The sequence below is a fragment of the Balearica regulorum genome, chromosome W, assembly GCF_011004875.1.
Source record: "Balearica regulorum gibbericeps isolate bBalReg1 chromosome W, bBalReg1.pri, whole genome shotgun sequence".
Lineage (NCBI taxonomy): Eukaryota > Metazoa > Chordata > Aves > Gruiformes > Gruidae > Balearica > Balearica regulorum.
Window position 1 is genome coordinate 27,342,011 of NC_046219.1, and position 20,762 is coordinate 27,362,772.

Here is a 20,762-nt window from a genome sequence, read left to right on the forward strand (position 1 = left end):
GGTGTCAATAGAAACATGAACGTACTTAAGGCATCCAAAAGAAGAAATATGTGTGACATCTGACTGCCACAAATCATTAGCATTTAAACCTCTGGGATTAGTCCCTGGTAAAACTGGCAAAGGGGACAGGCGCTGACAATCCGAGCATGCTCGAATTATATCTTGAGCTTGTGCGGTAGTTAAAGAGAAGTGCTTTCATAATGAGCGTGCGTTTTGGTGGAAAAATTCATGAGCTAATTTTGCCTGATCAAAACATCGAGGAAAAACCGCAGCCATTGTAAAATGGTCTGCTATTGTATTACCTTCGGCAAGGGGTCCCGGTAAGTTAGTGTGAGAACGAATATGGACAATGAAATAAGAATGCCGTCTGATTTTTAAAAGTTGGGCCAGCTTTAACAATAAATCAAACAACTGTTTGTTGTCTACCTCTCGTATAAAAGCGGATTCTAAGCGCTGAACAATACCTGTAACATATGCAGAATCTGCAAGGATATTAAGAGGTTCCTTCGAAAATAACTCAAAGGCACGGACCGCTGCAGCTAACTCTACAATCTGCATCGATCCAGATAAGTGAGAAACATCTGAGGCCCGCTCCTCGCAGTTTGCGTGACGCCATACAACTGCAGCCTTACCTGTTTTGCCAGAACCATCGATAAACACAGTACGAGCATTTTGTAGAGGAACAGAACTCAACAAAGACCGTGGTTGAAGAGGTAAACAGTGCAGAGAACCTAATAAATGATGGCGTGGCAAAGAATACAAAACAACATTAGTATAATCAGCCAGTGCAGCCTGAAAAGTCAAACTATTACACAATACAACATGAAATTCTTCTTTGGTTAATGGTAGATGAAGGAAGGTAGGATCTTGTCCTGTCAATTGTTGACATCTCAAACGACCCTGCGAAAGAAGTCTAGCAATCATTTCTAGGGCAGTGGTCAATGTTTTCGCAAAAGAACGTGGCAAAAATAACCATTCCAAAATGCGTAAAGCATGCTCTTCCTTCCACACCTTCTCGTCCCACTGACCTAGGAGAGCATACGGTTGAAAGGAATGATAAATGATAAACAATCGAACTGGCAATTGCAGAGAAATTCGATGAGCAAACGTAAAATTAATTTTATCTATCACTGTCTGCAGCGCCGACTGGGCTGCTTCTGTCAATTGTCTAGGAGAAGTTAGTTCAGGATTCCCCTTCAACAACGAAAACAAGGGCAACAGTTCGTGTGTTGTTATTCCCAACAGAGGTCGAAGCCAGTTAATTGTCCCCAACAACTTCTGTAAGTCATTTAGAGTACTCACTGTAGTAGCAAGTCGTATAGACTGTGGATATACATGCGAATCAAGAAGTTTCCAGCCAAGATACTTCCATGGAGGGAGTGATTGTACCTTTTCCGTCACAATTTGGAGACCGTATCGCCGAAGCTCAGCTACTAAACTGTCGAAAACTTAGGAAAGAGATGATTCGGTTTCCACAGCCAACAAAATATCGTCCATGTAATGATATAACATGATTGCATCATATGTTTTGCAAATACTTGACAAGGCCTCACTAACAACAATTTGACATATAGTCGGGCTATTTTTCATTCCTTGCGGTAAAACCACCCAATGAAACCGTTGCATGGGTCTATCATTATTAATCACAGGAACTGAAAAGGCAAAACGAACACGATCTTCAGGATGTAAATGAATGGTAAAAAAGCAATCTTTTAAATCAATAACCTTCAAATGCCAACTGTCTGGAATCATAGTGGGATTAGGAGTTCCTAGTTGCAAGGCCCCCTTAGGTGCCATCACTGCATTAATAGCTCGGAGGTCCTGCAACAATCTCCATTTGCCAGACTTTTTAGGAATAACAAATATAGGAGTATTCCAAGGGCTCGTGGAGGGAACAATATGGCCCAATTGTAGCTGCTCTTGCACCAATTATTGAGCCCTTTCTAGCCGCTCACCTTTCAAAGGCCACTGATCTAGCCATACTGGCTTATCTGTTAACCAAGTCAGTTTGAGTCACGGCTGAACGTCAGTGGCCCGTGTTAAAAATGTTTCGTTATTGTCATGTTCCATTGTTGCAAGAGATCACGACCCCATAAAGTACATGGCACAGTTAAAACATATGGTTTTAAAACCGCTTGTTTGTTGTCAGGACCTTCCACAATCAAGGAATGCATACTCTGCCAAGGTATCTGTGTCCCTCCAATTCCAGTAACAGCAGCAAATGCCTGTACTAATGGCCATTCCTGTGGCCAGTCTGATCGTTGGATAATAGAAACGTCCGCTCCGGTGTCCACTAGGCCAGTGAACACCCGACCGTTTATTCTACAAGTCAACATCGGTTGTCCCGTGGTAATCTTCTGTGTCCAAAAAATGCGAGGCAGACCTGTACTACCAAACCCAGAGGACTCCCTTTCGCCAACATGGGCAGAACTTTTAGTTTGAATTTGAGTGTTGGGCAGCAAAAGCAATTGTGCAATTCGCTCTCCAATAGGTATAGTACAAGGTGGCATAGGGGTCCAAACCATAATTCTTATTTCCCCAGTATAATCGGAATCTATGACCCCAGGCAAAACAAATAAACCTGCTCTGGAAGTGGAGGAACAACTGAGCAATAAGGCACATAAACCCTTAGGCAAAGGTCCATACACTCCTGTCGGCACTAGATGTACTGACTGATCTCGAATTACTGTGGATTGACTGGTGGCCAGGTCCAACCTGGCGCTGCCTTCTGTGGCTGGTCTGAGAGACTCGACTGTAGTGAGTTGCCAGTGTTCATCTCGCTTATTTGTGCCGGCCATGTCAAGGACTGTGCCGGTGGGGGCTGGGGCTGGGTCCTGTTGTGTAGTCTCGGGGCGCCGGACCTCGCGCCCCTCCTCCCGTTTCCCGAGGTATTCTCAGGGAGTGGATTGCCTTGTTTGTCAAACTTAGAACAACATCGATTACCCCAATGGTATCCCTTTTGACAACAAGGGCATAATTGAGCAAGTTGTCTTCCCTGCCCTCCTTGTCCTCGTCCTCCTCTTCTCGCTTTCGGACAATCTTTCTTCACATGCCCTTCCTGACCACAGGAGAAACATTTAGTAGCAGCTCATGCAACTGCCAACTGTTGAGCTAAGGCAGCAGCTAGCATATCTGCCTCATGTTGCTCAGAGCCCACGTTTTGGCATGCTCTAATAAGATCATTCAAAGTTTTTGCGTGATTACGAGTAGGATCAATGGCTCGCCTGCAGTCCGTGTTTGCATTCTCAATAGCGAGCTGAAACAATAACAATTCTGCTGCTTCAGAAGACTCTTATCTGTCCTTGTATAGCAGTTTGTAAACAATCCAAAAATTGTATGTACGGCTCCTGAGGTCCCTGACAAATGGAAGCAAAGGATGACTCTCGCTTGCCGAAATCCGGCACCCGTCGGAGTGCCCTCAAGGCTAACCCTGTGTCTTGGGTAAGAACATTCCGCGATAATCCAGCCTGTGCTATCCCGGTAGCATAATGTCCTTCTCCCATTAATTTGTCAAGACCAATAGCAGTTCCTGCTGTTAAATTGTTCATCACCTGAACTTGCACCAGCTCACGGTATTCCGAAAACCACACAGAGTACTGTGCTGCAGACAACACAAGACGTAGGATGGATTTCCAATCTAAGGGTGTCAGTACGTAAGATTCTCCTATAACCTGTAACAAGTTCATTGTGAACAATGCCTGCAAACCATACTCCTTTATCGATTTGCAGACCTCCTTTATTACATCATATGGTAAATGAGCGTATTCGGGGGGGTCTATTCAGTTGATACAACACAGGCATGGCTTGAAGAAGCGATATGTCCCCTCTTTTTAGTGCCTCTGTCCGGCACTCATCAAGTAGTCCACCCGATATTTTAGACTGAACAGTTCCTTGTAATGGGTAACTTGGGGGCGGGGGTGCACTGAGTGTGTGGGGGTGGTGGTGTGGGCGTCAGGGATAGCCGTGAGAGAGTCTTTTGTCTCTGTTGCAAAATCTCTTCTGCCGTGGGGGCAGAAGCAGCCATCGCTTTTACAGGAGTAAGCGGAGGATATAAATCCGACTCTCGTTCGGGGTCAATGGGACCTGGATCAAAAGGATCCCCAGGGTCTGCTCTGCCCTCCAACAGGGGAGGTTCAGTCACCACCTCAGCATAGTCTGACTCCAACTCAGGATCTATTAATTCAAACGAACGACATTCTTTTCTCGTATTTGTCTCAGCGGGTGGTGATACGGAGTCATTCACTTTCTGCAATACCTGTTCAGCAGGTAGCAGAGTCCTGAGAGCAGTATAAACCACACGCCAGGTAATCAATATACCATTGGGGAGCTCCAACTGCAAAAGCTGCTTAGCTTGCAGCTCCTCTCCAACCTTCTGCCATTGAGAGAGATCATATGAGCCTTTAACAGGGAACCACGGACAATAGTCCCGAATCCATACAAGCAACCTCACCGACTGCAGCAGAGTGACCTTAAAACCTTGCTCTCGTAAAATACGTTGTAAATTCTCTGTATGCAACTTCTGTTCTCGAGTCACTGACTGTTCCATAATGTAAAAACGACGGTCTAAAAAACTTCCCCGCGGCTGCTCACCTGTGTCGTCCAGCGACCAGTGATGAATATGAGCGCTCGATGCAGTGCAGTTTCCTCCGTCCAGCTACGCAGGGGTACACCACCGGTTATTATCCGCACTGCTTTTCCTTCTTCTGTTTTTCAAGTCCTTCTTCTATTTTTCAAGTCCCTGTTCAGGTGCCATTTGTGGTGTACGATAGGCATGGACTCTGTAGGGTGCAAGTACAGAATCAACTTTATTACAGAATTTTCTGATTATATAGTATTTCTTGTTAAAAGGGGAGGCTCTTTTATTCCCCAATCATCACCCGATTCGTGTTCCCCACAAGGTCTGCTATTCTGTTTTTCTCTTGCACCTGGCGGGCACCTGGCTGTCTCTTCTCAGCTCCTTATCTCCTGGATTCGGCCAGTCACATGTTATTTACGAGCTACTGAAGAATGCAAGGCCTGTTTTGTGCATATCTTTTCTTTGAACCGCTGCTTTTTGCTGCTTTAGCGCACAGGTGGAAATCGCACATTTCCCACGCCGTCTTTATTAGCTAAAGCGTTGTTCTCCACAGTCCCCCCACAAGAACAAGGGCTAGCGATTGTGAGACTTCTCCCAGCTGCTTATATTTCATATGCCTCTTCATCCTGGTTGGGTGGTCTATAACAGACTCCCACCACGATATCTGCCTTGTTGGCCTTCCCCTTGATTCTTACCCATAAACACTCAAACCTATCATCAGCACAGTTAAGCTCTAGACAATCAAAACACTCTCTAACATACAGAGCCACCCCGCCACCTCTCCTTCCTGAAGAGTTTATAGCCATCCATTGCTGCACTCCAGTTGTGCAAGTCTTCCTATCGTGTTTCCATGATGGCAACTATATCATAGTTTTCCTGCTGCACAATGTCTTCCAGCTCCTCCTGTTTGTTGCCCATGCTGTGTGCATTGGTGTAGATGCACTTCAGTTAGGCTACTGATCCCATCACCTTTTTGGGGGGGGGAAGCTCTAATTCCTATGTGACCATTCTCAGGTTCTTCCATGGTTTTTAACACATCAATAACCCTTGTGTCTTTGCTGCCACATGGATCTCCATCCCCTACCTCCACTGAGACGGCAGACTGAAGGACCTCGCTAGCACACTGTCCCTCACACATTGGCATGCCACCCCCAGGCTTATCTCTAGTGAGCCTGGTTTTATCCCTTCCCCCCTTCAAATCTAGTTTAAAGCCCTCTCCATGAGCCCTGCTAACTGCTGTGCAAGGATCCTTTTCCCCCTTTGAGACAGGTGTACCCCGTCTGTCACCAGGAAGCCTGGTGTCATGTAGACCAACCCATGATCAAAAACCCCAAAATCTTGCCGGTGGCATCAGGCTCAGAGTCAGGTATTGATTTGCTGGCTCTTTTGGTTTCTCCCTTCATCATTCTCTGCAACTAGAGGGATAGAGGAGAATACTACTCGTGCTCCTGATCCCTTAACCAGTTGTCCCAAGGCCCTAAAGTCTCTCTCGATTGCCCTCAGACTTCTTGTCGCAACTTCATTACCACCTACCTGAAAAAATCAGTAATGGATAGTAATCTGAGGGCCGTACCAGGGTTGGAAGCTTTCTCTTCACATCTTTAACCCAGGCCCCAGGGAGGCAGCAAACTTCCCTAAGAAGTGGGCCCGGTCTGCATATTGGGCCTTCTGTTGCCTTCAGAAGGGAGTCTCCTATGACAATGACCCATCTTTTTTTCTTTATGGAAGTAGCTTTGACACAGGGCATAGGCCAACTTAACCTCAGTGACACCTCCAAGGTAGATGAACCATCATCCTCATTAATATTTGGTTCCACATGTAGAGCCTCATACGTGTTATGCAAGGGCACCTGGGAAGGCAGGGAAGTCACAGGGCAGACATGCCCATTGCATCGGCCAGGAACTTGTTGCCATTGCCCCCTATCCCTTAAGTCAATGTGTTCAGCCAGGCAGAGAGAGAGGATAGGGAATCCTCCATATCATGCATCCTGCCTGCCTGCCTGCCTGTTGGGCCTGTTTCAGGGAAGGTAGGGTGCAATTCCAGTAGTCTATCTCTCGCTTGCACTTCTTAATACTCCTCAACCTACTCACCTCCTCCCAGAGCTCTGCCACTAAGTTGAGGAGTTCTTCCACCTGGGCACACCTCCCACAGGTGTGCTCACTGCTGCCATCAAGTACTGGCATAAGAGTAGGGCATACCCTGCAGCCTGACACCTGGGTAGCAGTGTGTTCCCACCGGAGCTCTGTCTGGGAAAGCTGCATCAGTTGTGGTGGGTGCAGAGCTTAGAGAGGCCATGGCTCTCTGCCAAGGGGATACCATTGCTCCCTGGTCGAGCCAGCAGAGCTACAGCGCCCTTCCTGCACTAATTGCCATACCACACCCTTGCTGACACTCCATACCCCGATCACTCGTGTTCCCTAAGGGCTTCTTTTATACGTGGCGGGGGGGGGGGGGGGGGGCGCGGCGCGGGCGGGCTTGGCCGCTGTTGCTTCTGGCCCCGCCCAGGTCTCGTTAGCCACTGTTAGCTCCTGACGGCTCCCCCGGTTTAGGAAACCCTTCTGTGCACCGCGCTAAAGTGCTTCCCCGCAGACCACGCCGACACTGGAGCTGCTCGCCTCAGCAACTGACTACTAGTTTCAGTTACGCCGCATTTAAATCTCCCGCCGTTGCTCCTGGCCCCGCCCAGGTCTCGTCAGCCGCTGTTGCGCGAGCTGCGGGCTCCTGACGGTTCTTTCAGCTCCTCCTGAGGTTCCTTCAGTTCTGGAAACCCCTCTGAGAGTGCTCGGTTGCAGATCGTGCCAGCACCAGAGCTGCTGACCAAACTGTATGTTTAAATTAACATTTGAGCAACTGAGCAGTGTGAATAAAGGGACTTACTCTTTTTATTGCAAAGTGTGAAAATAATTACTCTTTAAAAAATAGTTTGTGCTCTGAGAAATGACTGCATAAAAATAGCAAAAAAGTAATTTATTTGCATAAAAAAGCAAAATGTTTTTTGCTTTGACAGCTCTGTAAAATTATTGAGCTGTAGAAGAGAAAGTGGCGCTCTTCTGTTTTGTGTGTGTTAACACTTGTCCCGATCCATTGTCAGGGAGGTTTCGATACGATCCCGAGAGCGAGACTAAGGCACAAACGAGGTCAAATGCCGTATACCGGAAACGGTTTTTATTATGGAAAAAAGTAAAGGTAAACGATAAGAACGATAGGATAGAGCAGAAAAGAAAGGCAGAAAACCAAGCAAGACTCCGGGACAGAATCACAAGAATAGTCACCGCCACGGATTCACAGTGCCTCGGGGGCCCAAATCCCTCATTCTGCGGGAATGAACAAAAGCGCGCGCCCACCTATCTTAGCAGTTCCTTTTTATATCGGAGGCGGCTTTCATGATGACGGCACATACGACACGGCTCCGCGTTCCTGCACATGCGCACACGCGCACACGACTGTCATCTGACTCAGCGGTGCATGACCCTGCAGGGCGTTTTTCGCAAGTGGAAAGTCTCTATGACCCTGTAATCGTCCTTATCGCACTCAGTAGCCGGAGGGGTTTTCCGCTTGAGCAAGCGATCTTTGAGACAAATGTTCTTACAGTCCAGTCTTTCACAACACTGTGTTTGCTAGATCATTTCTGCCACCTAGTATTTTAGTACTTTTTCTTGATTCTTTCTTATGCAAACCTTCAAGGCAGTAGAAGTTTCACTGGTGCAATTAAGGAGCGTTTGGGCTTAAAACCTGAAAGAACAGTTAGCCATTTATATGTCAGTGTAGCTTTAGATAAAAAATAAATTCAAATGTACACTGAGCACATTCGATGGGAAAATCAGGATATATGTGACTTCCTAAAATGCCATTTCCAGCCTAGTTTCCTAGGGAAACAATACTGTCATGGTTTTTCTGCCAGTTCATGTGTCCCATAAATTCACCTTGTTCTGGTGTGCAAAAGCCTTTTCTGAACCTGTTTCAGCCATGTTTAGCAAAAGGCTTAAAATTCTGAGATGTTTTAGTTCTTACAGGCTTATGAACTGAATCAAAGAAAATTCACTCAATAGCCAATGTGACTATTAAGCAGGTATCCTTTATTGCAGCGCTGGGAGTCGCACCGGGATATTTCCACGAACGTGCGTCTCGAGGAGAAACAAATTGTTCGTGATTTATATTACAAAAGAGTTTACATATTCATTAGGTTTCTGATACATTTAATACATATTCATTATTATTCCGGGAACTCCTGAATATATGCTAATGTCCTGATACGCCTGCGCAGTTTCTTTCTCAGGTGGTCGTCAGGGGTCGTCCTCCTCAAATCTTCCTCTTTCTCCTCTTCTTCAGTGTACAGAGTTGGGTGACCTCTTCTTCATTATCCCCGTTTTGCAAGCTCAGCAACCTTGTTATCCATCCCGCCCAGATGGTCCCAGGCTTGTTGGCATGTTGGGCCTCCCTTTATCAGGTTGCCTCAAACTTTGTGTCTTTTCTAGTTCATACCCAAGGACTATTCCCTAATTTACGGCTTCTCTTATCCTGCTTCTGCATTCCAACTATTTTATTAATTGTTTTCTTTTGTACTGGAGCATGAGACAGGCGAAGCCTGAGTTTGTGGGGCCTGACTCAAGTATTGCCAAGTTATATTTTTTTTTTTTTTAAATTGTTATACGCTAATTAGATTCCCCTATTCAGAACATCAGCTGATTAATAGAGAAAATGCACAAACAAGTGCCTTATGACAAAAAGGTAGGGAAGACTGCTGTTGTACATGTTTTGGTTTGGCCAACAGACCTGTCAGCATTGTGTGCATTGCCTGGCCAGTCACATGTAACTCTGAACTTATCTATAGCATGTACTGTCTCTTCACTAATGGTGTCACCGAAATCCGGGAATAAACCTCGTAACACCAATGTAGTGTTAAAAGGCAGGCATTCTTTATTGCAGCGCTGGATGCACGGGGGATAGCTCCACCCAACGTGCATGCCAGGTGATCACCAACACACAGGTTATGTAGGATCAAAACATACATATTCATCGTTTTTCTCAGAAAAGGCAGTCCTATGATAATCATTTCTTAGAATCCATTTCCATATTCTCCTCCCCGTCACGCATGCTCAGTGATTTGAGTCGGTGGTCCTCAAGGGTCTCTGGTGGTCGTCAGTGGTCGCACACTCGTGTTCGCTGGGTGACCCTCTTCTTGCGGGCATGCGCAGTATCCTTGCTGTGGATGCACCTGTCCATAACGACTTACTTCATAAGATGAATATCTCCAAACCTATTGTTCAGTTTGGTAGGGACTGTACATGGAACATAGCCGCATTGTACCTTGCCATGGTCAGTTAGCTTCATTACGTATTACCTTGGTTACAAACTAATTATCTCAACCTGATTCTATAGTTTCTGTTTCACGGTCCCTATCCCGCGGTTACATTTCCCCCCTTTGGAAGTTTTGAAATAATCATCTTTTCAATACTTCCACTCATTATATTTTCCTAGCCTACACAAAGATATGCACTGAATTAGACAACAGGTAATGATAATTATACTTATAAACAATAAAGCGAATACAAATAACTGCTTCAACCAACTTAAATTAGGAAGCCATGAAGTCAACCAAGATAAGTCCAATCCTTCTCGTTCTGTAACCGAGGAAGCTAATTCTTTTAACTGCCGAATTTTCTTTTCTATTAATAGCGAATTATCCGAAAGATTAAAACAACACATTCCTTTAAATTCTTCACACCCATGATTATGCCTCAATAATAGATAATCTATAGCAGCTCGATTTTCCAGGGTAGCCTCTCTGACTTGAACCATCTCAGTTCCCAAAGCCGTTAAAGCTTGTGAGGTATAATTTATATCTTTTACCAAGGCACAAGCAATCCTTTTTAACATATGATAATTCATGGCTACTCCTACTCCTGGAGTCAATACTGCAGCAGCCGCCATTTCACTGCTACTATATAGAGTGACTTGAGAATCACAATCTTCAGGCAACTGATGAACATCTCTCTCTGATCTATTTTTGTGTTCCAAATCTTCCTTGTTCAGTAATAAAGGAGCTAATCTACCTATTGAACAAGGGCCTCCTGTTGTATTAGCTGGTACATAGGTATAAGCGATTCTTCCACAAAGTAAAAACCACCCTAAAGGCAATTTAGTATGACTCCAGGCATAACTTATATCCTGTGTTTTATTACAGGTTAAAGGGGGCCGGAGTTGTGTTGAGTTTTTGCATTTTGAGGTACAATTCACAAAGGTGCCACAATATATAGCTGGGAGAGTACCTCATATTTTAACTTTTAGCATCCCTTTTTCTTTAATTTTAGTTGTTTTTCCCATATTGTATAGTTGAAAGTAAGTTAGGCTAATATCAAAGCCTTTAAACATAGTATAATTCTTCAATAACTCCAGAGGAGTCGGGACTCCTATTAGACAAGAACTATACATTTCTCCCACCGAATTTCCTGCATCTAAACAGAAGGAGGACATGTTGGTTACTTCTCTGGCTAACAGCTCCCAGATATTTCTGTTCTGATCCCATTTTGGTAGTAAAATTTGAGAATTACCATTTCTTATCCAAAATGCTAAAATACCCAGAGCGATTAACCATCTCATTACTGATTAAGTTTGCTGTATCAATAGCACAGTTAATATTATTCACAACAAAGCCACAGAACTTATACAATCCCTTGATTAAATAATTCACTGAACGCGACTTAGTTTCAATTTCAAAGGTCCCTCTTGTTTGGATGTCCACTGATCTGATGGTGCCTTCTTCACTTGAGTGGAGTGAATCCACGGCTCCACTCCTTCTACCTTAATTGCGGTATAAGTTGTCAACAGTACCTGGAAAGGTCCTTTCCACTTCTCCTGGAGTGGTTCAGAATTCCATGTTCTTATGTACACAAAGTCACCCAGCTGGTATTGGTATACAGCCGTATCCAGGGCAAGCGGTCTAGTTAGCACAATATATCTTCTGAGCGCTTCGAGGGTCTTTCCTAAAGAAATCAAATACGTTTTCAAATCTGTTTCTCCTGTTACCCTCATATCCCCTGGGATTAGGGGAGTTTGGTAAGGTTTGCCATACAGTATTTCATATGGACTTACACCATCTTTAGACCTTGGTTGGATCCTTGTTCTTAAAAGAGCTAGCGGCAAGGCCTGTGGCCATTTCAAAGATACTTCTTGGCAAATTTTACTCATTTGTCTTTTCAAGGTCTGAATATTCTCTCAATTTTCCCGCTTGATTGCGGTCTCCAGGGAGTATGTAAATCCCAATTTATCCCTAAGATTTTACTTACTTGTTGGACTATTTCTGCTACAAAATGTGGTCCTCTATCAGAGGGCATGCCTAATGGTACCCCAAACCTTGGTATTATTTCTTTTAACAATATTTTAACCACTTCTCTTGCTTTGTTGGTGCGACAGGGAAAAAGCTTCTGGCCATCCAGAAAACATATCAATCAATACCAACAAGTATCTATACCCATTTTGTCTAAGTAACTCAGAGAAATCAACTTGCCAATAATCTCCTGGGGAATTACCCTGCTTTGTTACTCCTAAAGGTGCTTTCCTCTGGTTTAAAGGATTATTTTTAAGACAGATCGGGCACTTAGTTATTATTGATTTAATTATTCCTGTCATTCCTACACACATTACAGATGTTCTCAAACTTGTAACCATAGCATCCACACCCCAATGTGTCTGCTCATGTTTTTCTTTTGCAAGTTCTATCATAACTTGTGGGGTCACTATTACCTGATTTTCTGGTGTTACCCACCATCCTTCCGTATTCTGAGATGCTTTTAAGTGCTCTGCCAATTGTTCATCTAGTTTGCTGCATCTTGCTTTTAAATTTGGAATTTTCACCTGTTTTACTGGTACTAGTGCAAGGATACCTTGTTCTGCAGCCTCCTTTGCAGTTTTATCTGTCAATCGATTACCTATATTGACAGCCGTCTGACCAAACTGATGAGCCTTGCAATGCATTACGGCCACTTCCTTCGGTTTTTGTACATCTTGTAGGAGTTGAAGAACTTCCTCCTTATGTCTTATAGGTGATCCTTGGGCTGATAACAGTCCTCTTTCTTTCCAGATAGCTGCATGAGCGTGGATCACACCAAATGCATATTTGGAATCCATCCATATGTTTACCCTTTTCCCTTCTGCCATCCGTAAAGCCTGCTTTAACGCCACCAATTCTGTTTTCTGCGCTGATGTATTTGCAGGTAGTGTCCCTGACTCCAATATCTTGTCGGTGGTGACAACAGCATACCCGGCTATTCGCCTTCCTTCTTGCACGAAACTGCTTCCATTCATAAACAGTTCCAGATCAGGATCCTTCAAAGGTTCGTCCTTCAGGTCCGGTCTGCTGGAATAAACTTGTTCAATGGTTAGCAGGCAATCATGTTCCAATTTCTCAGTAGGATTTTCTGTTGACAGGAACATTGCCGGATTTACAATTCCTGTGGTTTTTAATTCCACATCATCTTGTTCCAATAGGACAACCTGGTATTTCAACATTCTGCTAGGGGATAGCCAGTGACCCTCCTTTTGTTCTAAGACAGTTATTACCATATGCGGTACATATACCACTATCTTTTGGCCCATAGTCAATTTTCGGGCTTCCTGAATCAGCAGCACCGTTGCTGCCACGGCACGCAAACATCCCGGCCATCCTTTACTCATGATGTCAAGTTGTTTGGAGAAGTACCCCACCGGTCGCTTCCAGGATCCCAGCCATTGCGCCAGCACTCCAAGGGCCAGATGTTGCCTTTTGTGCACAAACAGCTCAAAAGGTTTGGTTAGATCAGGCAGACCCAATGCAGGGGCCATCATTAATGCCTTTTTAAGTTCTTTAAATGATTTATGGCATTCAGGTGTCCAAATCAAGTATTGGTCTTTAGATTCCTTCAGGGCTTCATATAGGGGTTTCACATACAATCCATAATTTAGAATCCAGAGTCGACACCACCCAATCATTCCCAGAAAGGCTCTCAGTTCCTTTGGACTGTTAGGTTCGGGGATCTGACAAAAGGCTTCTTTTCTTTCATTTCCCAATTGTCTCTGTCCTTGAGATATCTCAAATCCCAAATAAATCACTGCTTCTTTCCCTATCTGGGCCTTGTTTCTGGAGACTCTGTATCCTCCCTGGCCCAGGAAATTCAATAAACTGATGGTCATTTCAAAACATGTTTCTTTGCTTTCTGCTGCTATCAGGATGTCATCTACATACTGTAATAATATACCTTCTCCTTGATTCTGTTTCTTCCACATTTCTAACTCTTTTGCCAATTGATTTCCAAATAGTGTGGGGCTATTCTTAAATCCTTGTGGAAGTACAGTCCACGTTAGTTGCATTTTTCGTCCTGTAGCAGGACTTTCCCATTCAAAAGCAAATATGCTTTGACTTTCTGTATCCAGAGGTATGCAGAAGAAGGCATCCTTTAGATCCAGTACAGTGAACCATTTATGTTCCTCCTTCAAAGAGGTCAGTAAAGTGTATGGATTGGCCACTACTGGGTGTATATCTTGAACGATCTGATTTACTCAGGTCCTGAACTAATTGATATTCCTTGCCTCCTGATTTCCTTACTGGCAATGTAGGGGTATTGTATTCTGATTCACATTCTACTAACAGCCCATATTCTAAAAATTTTGTGATTAATTCCTCTAATCCCTTTCGAGCCTCCCACTTAATAGGATACTGTTTTTGTCTTACCGGCTTGGCTCCAGGTTTTAAAGTCACTTTTACTGGTTCTGCCAGTTTGGATCGTCCCGGAACTTCACTTGCCCATACCAAAGGAGTAACTGCATTGTCCACTTCTTCTGGAATCTGTTCCTCCTTGGAGGAATCCTGTAACATAAATACTCTCGCCTCTATGGCTTTTGATTCTGGTATTAGTAATCTGATTTCTCCATCTTTAAAAATTATTTGTGCACCTAATTTGCTTAATAAATCTCATCCCAATAAAGGCAACGGACATTCAAGCATATACAAAAATTGATGTGTTACCCACTGTTTTCCCAGCTTAAATTTTAACAGTTTCAAGAAAGGCCGGTTCTCTTTTCGCCCCGTCGCACCAACACCCTCTGCTGATTTATGACTGAGTTTCGCTTTACATGTATTCAGTACCGAATATGTAACCCCCGTATCTACTAAAAACTTTATTTCTTCATTCCCTAGCCTTAATGTAACCAGGGGCTCAGCTAGGGTTGACTCCCCCGGTCCCCTTCATGATTCATCATCTAGAGTCATCAATTTAACAGCCTGGAGTGTTGGATCTAATCCCCCAGCTTTGGGGCAATCCTTTTTCCAATGCCCAGGCTCCTTACAAACCATACATTGATCACCTGCCAATCTAGAAATCACCCTTCTCCTTCCAAGTCCCCGATCACCAATATTTATTCCTCATCCCCTTCCCATGCCTCCTTTATTATTCTCAGTCAAGATTGCCAGAATTTTCCATCCCTTTGCATTTGTCTGACCTCTTTTTCTTTTTCTCTGTTGTTATACACAGTCCAGGCTATTTCAAGCATTTTACCTAAGTCTCTGGACTCAGCCCCTTCCAATTTCTAAAGCTTTTTTCTGATGTCTGGGGCTGATTGTTCCATAAATATAGAGGCCAATTGTATAGCTGCTTCTGTTTTTTCTGGGTCCAAATTAGTGTATTTTCTAGCAGTCACCTTCAGTCTTTCCATAAAGGCTGAAGGGGACTCATTTAATTCTTGTCTCACTTCATAAAGTTTAGACCAATTAATTGCTTTTAGCATTGCATGTCTAACACCAAACAAAATCCACTTCTGATATCTAGTCAGCATCCCTCTGGGCCCCGGCTGATTAGGGTCCCACTCAGGGTTTGTGGATGGAAAATTCTGGTCCACTGTCCCTTGTATAATCCCATTAGCATGAGCTCCTTCTACTTGTTTTCTGGCTGTATTTAATACCATTTTCTTTTCAGTATCTTCCAACAAAGTATCCAATATTACTTGCAAATCCTCCCAATCGGGGTTTTGGGTTCTGATTATTGTTTCTACTACTTTGGCAACCCTTTTGGGATCATCCCGATAAGTGCCTGCAGTTTCTTTCCATGCTCTTAAATCAGTTATTGAGAAGGGAACTTTTCCCATTACCGGACCCACATTGCCAACTGCCTGTCGAAGAGGGGCCTGGAGGGGAGTTAATCCATCTCCTCCCCCTCTTCCCCTTGTCCTCCCCGCAATCGGGCTGAATCCTTCCATCTCCCCTTCCTCAGGAGGGGCGGAAGCATTATTGGCCCCCAGATTTTGATCCCCTTGATCATTTCCTAGCCTTCTGCGAGGTGCAACCAATAATTCAACATCATCATCTTCAAATTCACATTTAAAACACCGTTTACCAATATCACAAGCTGAGCAGCCTTTTTTCAAATTTTTATCAGGTTCCTGCCCTTTTAATGCCATTACCACAGAACTAGGTGAAACCAATTCACATTGCCTTTGCCATTCCGGATGATTTTGCAGTGTGAAAAACAAATCTACATATGCCATTTCATTCCATTTACCTTCCGATTTACAAAATAGCATCAATTGCAAAATTGTGTTATACTGCAATGTCCCATTCTCCGGCCACTTTTCCCCACTCTCTAAAGTATACAGTGGCCACCAGTGATTACAATATTCAACCAATTGTTTCCGAGTCAAAGGATCATTTTTTCCCAGATCTTTCCAATGTTCCAAAACACATCCCAGTGGTGTTTTTCATGGGATTGGTTTCTTACTCGGAAAAGTACCCATCTCCCAGGGACTTAGTGGTTGTGATTGTGCACTATCATCACAAGCACTTAGTCAGAGGGACCCCAACCCGTGTTAGAGCTCCCTCAGGGATTTCCCCTGCCACTGGAAATCCCAGGGATTTCTCCTGCCACCAGAAATCCCAATCTTGGAGGCTTCCCCTCCCCGGTGGGCCCTGCTCCACAGGCTTTCGCCTAGCAGAGACTTTTACCTGAGACGTCTCCCTAGCCCAACTCTGCGCAGCTTTCACCGTGCCTTACGAGCAGGCCTCCCGTGCTCTTGGTGCGGGCCTGTCCCCGTGCAGGCCTGTCCCATCGCGGTGGTGAGAGCCACGGGGCTCCTTGAATAAGGCCTTCAACTCATGCAAATATTCAGATCAAATAAGAATGCCTTTACCTCTCCCAGGGGTCTTGCTCAGAGCTCTTCGGTCCGGGGATCGGAGGTTCTCCCCGAGAAGTCCCCGGTGCCGGCTGGAGGTCCTGCAATCCCACGGATCCGTCGAGGTTCAAAAGCAGTGTCCCATCTGCGTCGCCAAAAACTGTCACCGAAACCCGGGAATAAACCTCTTAACACCAATGTAGTGTTAAAAGGCAGGCATTCGTTATTGCAGCGCTGGATGCACGGGGGATAGCTCCACCCAACGTGCATCCAGCACTGCAATAAAGAATGCCTGCCGGGTTTCGGTGACAATGGGGATGCCAGCAGAAGTTAGGGAGACTGATGAGGCAGTATGAGTGGGCTGGGGGACAAGGGACATTCCTCCCAAAACCAGCTCTCTTGGTTCTGCTGCTCATAGAGCAGTTTATTTCAAGTAACTGATAGCTTGTTGAGGCATATTCTTGTTGCTAGACAGAGTCGCTCTCTGTATCCACCATCATATGGTGCAAGAGTCAACCACTTGTATGAACTGTCAGTATTACAAACCAAATAAAGGATCCAGCAATCCAGCCTAGAATGGAAAATGGGTGACAAGACAGAATGTGCAGGGGTGGTTGTCTCACTTCTCTGATACCTTCCCTTTGACCAGTAATCTCAGCACCTTTGACACAGCTATTTAGAAAAATACCCAATTGTTACCGGAAAGCGGCAAAATAATTCACTCTCTAAGACTTATTTTGAATTTTTAGAAAGCAGGCATTCTTTATTGCAGCGCTGGGTGCACGGGGGATAACTCCACCTAACATGCACGCCCAAAAGACAAAGCTAGCAAGTATTTATACTATGTTAATATACATATTCAGTATATTTCCAAGTAGTGCTTATCACATTCATGGATTTTCCAGGAACTCGTTAGCATGTTGGTTGGCACCTCTGGGTGGTCAATCAGTCTCCAGATTCAATCCTGGTATCACGTATACCTTATCCCTCAAGGCTGGTTTTGTGATCATCTTGTAACTTTCTTATCTTTGCACATCTGTTCTTCCAGGGCCGAGCTGTTTACAATGAGATTGTCCTAGGGCTTCTTATCTTACAACTAATTATTTTCTAAGTTACAATGGCTTCCCTTTTGTTTGGTCACATCTATTGAACAATGGCTCTAGTTGCTTGAATTGATCTTATAGGTATCACAATTGTAAACTTTGATTGAATGTTCTTGCCTATGGAGAATTATGGAAGAATACATGGATACATGACTCACTCCTCCCCCTTCCCCCACATTGTAAGTAAGTTATCTTTTTATTCAGTTAGTTAGTTACTTGTTTTACTTGCTGATAGCTGCAAGGACACTGTCTTATTAAAAGTATTGTTCAGTTACTATACTGTACTGGGTTTATATGGCAAGGTTTTGGTAGTGGGGGGGCTACAGGAGTGGCTTCTGTGAGAAGACACCAGAAGCTGTCCCCACGTCAGACAGAGACATTTCCAGACATCTCCAAGACGGACTCACCGCTGGCCAAAGCTGAACCAATCAGTGATGGTGGCAGCACCTCTGCGATAACATATTTAAGGAAGGGTAAAAAATGCTGCACAGGAGCAGCTGAGGGAGAGGAATGAGAATATGTGAGAGAATCAACCCTGCAGACACCACGGTCAATGAAGACGGAGGGGGAGGAGGTGCTTCAGGTGCCAGAGCAGAGATTTCCCCTGCATCCCATGGAGGACCATGCCAGAGCAGGTAGATGTGCCCTGAAGGAAAATGCAGCCTGTGGAGAACCCACGCAGGAGCAGGCTCCTGGCAGGACCTGTGGCCCACGGGAGACCCATGCTGGAGCAGTCCATTCCTGAAGAACTGCATCCTGTGGGAAGGACCCATGTTGGAGAAGTTCACGAAGGATTGTCTCCTATGGATGGGACCCCACAATGGAGCAGGGGAAGAGTGTGAGGAGGAAGGAGCGGCAGAGATGAAGTGTTATGACCTGACTGCAACCCCACTATTCCCATCCCCCTGTGCTGCTCAGGCAGAGGAGGAGGTAGAGAACTGGGGAGTGAAGTTGAGCTTGGGAAGAAGGGAGGGGTGGGGGGAAGGTGTGTTTAGATTCATTCTTATTTCTTTCTCATTATCCTACTCTGTTACAATTAATTGGCAATAAACTAAATTAATTTCCCCAAGCAAGTCTGTTTTGCCCGTGATGGTAATTGGTGAGTGATCTCCCTGTCCTTATCTTGATGCATGAGCTTTTCCATTGTATTTTCTCCCCCTGTCCTGTTGAGGATAGGGAGTGACAGAGCATCTTGGTGGGTACCTGGCAGCCAGATAGTTTCAAATAAATCTGTATATTCAGAGATCTGAGTAATGGAGAGGAGAGGAGAGGAGAGGAGAGGAGAGGAGAGGAGAGGAGAGGAGAGGAGAGGAGAGGAGAGGAGGGGAGAGGAGAGGAGAGGAGAGGAGGGGAGAGGAGAGGAGAGGAGAGGAGAGGAGAGGAGAGGAGAGGAGAGGAGAGGAGAAGAGAAGAGAAGAGAAGAGAAGAGAAGAGAAGAGAAGAGAAGAGAAGAGAAGAGAAGAGAAGAGAAGAGAAGAGAAGAGAAGAGAAGAGAAGAGAAGAGGAAAATTTTAGAACTCTAGGGACTGGCAGAGTAGAAAGCATCCAGCCAGTTAGTATACTGTATATTAAACCCGACCCATTCTATTTAAATATTGTCTTCTAATACAGATATAGTTTGCTTCCTGGAAGATAGAATTTCAGGGGCAAAACTTATGTAATCACTAAGCTTAGCAGTTCTTTTTTTTTTTCCCCCATTTGAGAATGAAAACCCTACTTTTAATTAGTGGCTTAAATATAATTTTATGTTGTGGCTAACAAAAAGAAATCTATGAACATGTAGAGTACTCTTTCCTGATTAAGAACTAAATACTTCCTATAATCACTTTTTAACTGTATGCAAACCAATATTTGACAGCATTTGACACTGTCCTGCATGACATCCTTGTCTCTAAATTGGAGAGACATGGATTCGATGGATGGATGACTCGGTGGATAAAGAATTGGCTGGATGGTCACACTGAAAGAGTTGTAGTCAACAACTCAATGTCCAAGTGGAGAGCAGTGACGAGTGGCGTTCCTCAGGGATCGGTATTGGGACCGGCACTGTTTAACATCTTTGTTGGTGACATGGACAGTGGGACTGTTTACAAGGACAAGTAGTGACAGGACAAGGCATAATGGCTTAGCTGAAAGAGGGTCGATTTAGATTAGATGTTAGATAGAAATTCCTTACTGTGAGGGTGGTGAGGCACTGGAACAGGTTGCCCAGAGAGGTTGTGGATGCCCCCTCCCTGGAAGTGTTCAAGGCCAGGTTGGATGGGGCTTTGAGCAACGTGGTCTAGTGGAGGGTGTCCCTGCCCGCAGCAGGGGTGTTGGAACTAGATGATCTTTAAGGTCCCTTCCAACCCAAACCATTCTATGATTCAGTGATGTGTTACTGACACATTTTGAAAACAAAAGAAAACAAAACTGCCTTCACTGAAACTAGGAAATAGCACCAAAATGTAATTTAATTGTCTTGCTAAAATTTCACAAGAATGAAATTCCTTAAACAAAAATAGTTCAGTGGTCAAGGGATGCTGATATGTTAGAACAGAAATTTTAAACATTTAATGACTTGTGATTGAGATTTGTGCCTATCTGTGCTTAATTTTATCATGCTATGTTAGAGAGCAGCAGAAGCGGGTGCTCTGCAAGGGCAGGTTAGCTTGGAACCAAGGGTGACAGCAAGACAGGCAGGAGCAGTGACTTCACCGACAAGGCACAGTCCCACAGCAAGGAGAGCAGGGCAGGTCTGGTGACAGCAGCCAGGTTCAGCCAATAGTCCAGTGATGGCCAGGCAAGTCCATAGTGACAAGGCAGGTCTGAGGTCAAGCCAGGAAGTCAAGTCAGAGCGTCAAGTCCTGATTTCTGAGGGACATGGCTGGCTACAGCATATCTACAGCATAGCTCAAGTCCAAGGGCTAGGCATCTGCTGCACCTGAGCAAAGTGAGGAGGCCTCTGA

The 20,762-nt window shown here is 44.7% G+C and overlaps 1 protein-coding gene and 1 long non-coding RNA gene across 9 annotated transcripts in view; one reads left to right on the plus strand and one right to left on the minus strand.

The window, feature by feature from the left end:
• Nucleotides 1-20,762, plus strand: part of LOC142599168 (protein Hook homolog 3-like) — a 133,139-nt gene that overhangs the window by 34,008 nt on the left and 78,369 nt on the right. The window lies entirely within an intron of this gene.
• Nucleotides 77-5,099, minus strand: LOC142599240 (uncharacterized). The gene is made up of 3 exons (XR_012832869.1): nt 4,591-5,099; nt 1,303-1,448; nt 77-731 (listed from the first exon to the last, which is right to left on the minus strand). It is a non-coding gene; the product is annotated as an uncharacterized LOC142599240 (long non-coding RNA).